This window comes from Octodon degus, unplaced genomic scaffold (genome assembly GCF_000260255.1).
Source record: "Octodon degus isolate 3935 unplaced genomic scaffold, OctDeg1.0 scaffold00283, whole genome shotgun sequence".
Lineage (NCBI taxonomy): Eukaryota > Metazoa > Chordata > Mammalia > Rodentia > Octodontidae > Octodon > Octodon degus.
In genome coordinates, this window is record NW_004524859.1 from 1,727,572 (window position 1) to 1,729,700 (window position 2,129).

A 2,129-nucleotide genomic window follows, 5' to 3' on the forward strand; every position below is an offset into this window, starting at 1 on the left:
AGCATCTTGTGTAACAGGGAATATGGCAAAGAAGATAGGATCAAAATTAAGGTGAATGTTTATAATGCATGCTTACCATGAAGACACAGATTTAATAACTCCTCTTTGCACTTCAAATGCACCTGGCCTATCACTTCTGGCGCTTTCTGAATTACTTCTGGCAGTCCTCGCACAGGAGAGTTGCTAGCTATGCCGTCCATGCGACCTGTGTGTCCTGAGTTGTTTAAAAACTTCCACCATTCTAGCCATTTTGACTTTGGGGAAGCCCCTGAAGTCTCTCGGTACTGGGTCCAGCGAATAATGAGCATTAGGGCACATGACAATGTTCTTATTTGACAGAAATGTCCATGAATGTTTGATAAACAAGGAATAAAAATGCTAAGTGTTAATATAAATACCATTACCACATGAAAAGGCACAAGACATCAACCAAGCCCTAGAACTTGTCCCCTTCACTGTGAGCACTCTTGCCCCACCATTCTTAAGAATGTGTCTTTTACTATAATAAAGGGTGTTATTTTAAGTTTAACCATTCCCCTGATCTTTTGATTATGCCTGTATAATATAGTAGCTCTCTTCCCAGAGAAATTTCAGTTCACTTAGGACTATGCATGCAAGAGCTGTTTGGGTACTAACATGAATGTTTTATTTAAATGCATTACGATGTGTTGTGTACATTTAGAGTTTATCAAACTTATTTCTGTCATACAAAACAGTCAAAGTTTTTCAGGCTAAGTGGAAAAGAAAATACAAGAGAGATACTTGGAATATCTCATGCAGAGTTAAAACTTGGAAATTGGAATAAGATGAGAAAATTGTTTCAAGGTCAGTATCTTGTTGTGATATTCTGCAGTTTTGAAAAATCTTATCATGTGGGAAACTTGACAAGTTTACAAAAGATTCCTTTTATAATTTATTTTGAAATGTATGTCCATCTGCAATAAGCTCAGTTATAAAGCAGGTCGCTTAGGGCCAGACAAATAGCTCAGCGGATTAAAGTGCCTGCACAGGGGCAGGGTGTTTCTTCCCCTGGGCTTGCCCTGCCGGCCCTATTCCTGGGGTACCCTCAGATGGCAATTGAGACTGGCCATGGTGGCCCACGCCTATAATTCCAGCTCTTGGGAGGTTGCAAACAGGCAGATCACTAGGAATCCCATCTAACAGTGAGACCTGAACTCCCTGTAGACCCTTCCCTAAAATATATTTTAAAAATTAAATAAATAAAACAGGGAGCTTGCATGAAGCCATCTTTGAGACTTGCTCATTGCAAGTGCTTGAAATATGGACACAAAACATGTTCCTCCAGTATTACTGGTGAACTGAAAGTGGCGGCATGTATGTGCAATTTCAGCACTTTGGAGGCTGAGGTAGGAGGATTGCACAGGCTTGAACCCAGTGTGGGCTGCATAGTGAGTTCAAGGTCATGTTGAACTGTAGAGTGAGACCCTGTCTACAAAACAACAGCAAAGAAGAAACCCGAGGGCTGACCAGATAGCTCAGTGGATCAAAGCACCAGTTTAGGCAGAGCACAGCGGCCAGGGTTCAATCCCCAGTGTGCCATGCCAGTCCTGCCCCCCCCCCAGGCACCCTGAGATGGACTGAGACTGGGTGTGCTGGCATGCACCTGTGCTTGTGAGACTGAAAACAGGAGAATCACTCTGAGTCCAAACTATGTAGTGAGACCCTACAGACCTTGTAGGCCCTGTAGGCCCTGTCCTAAATACATTAAAAAAAAAAAACTAGAAAAATCTAATAATCCCATTGAAACATGAGTTGAAGTGGATACACAGGTCTCAGATGAAGAAGTCCAAACAGCAGCTAAATACAGGAAAGCTTGCTCAACATCATCGGCCACCTGAGACACACAGGTTACAGCAGTTACCTGAGATGCTAACTCGCTCCAGAAACAATGCTGTCATCAAGAAATACAGCAAGACCCAGTCCTAGCCCAGGTCCGGTGAGTGTGCGGAGAGTTTCCTGCTACCCTGCGCCAGCGGGACCAGTCCCAGCCCAGGCACAGCGTGGGCCGGAACCTCTCCCAGCCCCGCGGGCCGCCCCCCACCACTCTGCAGTGCCTCCCCCACCCCGCCCGCCAAGTAGGATTTTCTGCCGAGTCCTGGGAGCCCCCA